The sequence below is a fragment of the Homarus americanus genome, unplaced genomic scaffold (assembly GCF_018991925.1).
Source record: "Homarus americanus isolate GMGI-L3 unplaced genomic scaffold, GMGI_Hamer_2.0 scaffold12274, whole genome shotgun sequence".
NCBI classification, from domain to species: domain Eukaryota; kingdom Metazoa; phylum Arthropoda; class Malacostraca; order Decapoda; family Nephropidae; genus Homarus; species Homarus americanus.
Window position 1 is genome coordinate 192,501 of NW_024722384.1, and position 235 is coordinate 192,735.

The following is a 235-nucleotide window of genomic DNA, read 5'->3' on the forward strand; positions in this document are numbered from 1 at the left end:
TATCAGGAAGTTTTGAAGATTACTGGAGCCTGAAGGAAGAGGCAAGAGGCCGTTGGAGGTGGAGGGTTATTTTTGGGGAGGTTTTGAAAAGATCCTTGGAGGTTTTAGGTGGGTTTGACGTGGTCTTTAGGGGGTTTAAGATGCTTTTAGGAAGGTTTTGGAGGGTTTAAGGTGGTCTTTGAGAGTTTTAGGAGGTCTTCGAAGGGTTAAAGACGTATTTGGAGGTTTTGGAAGA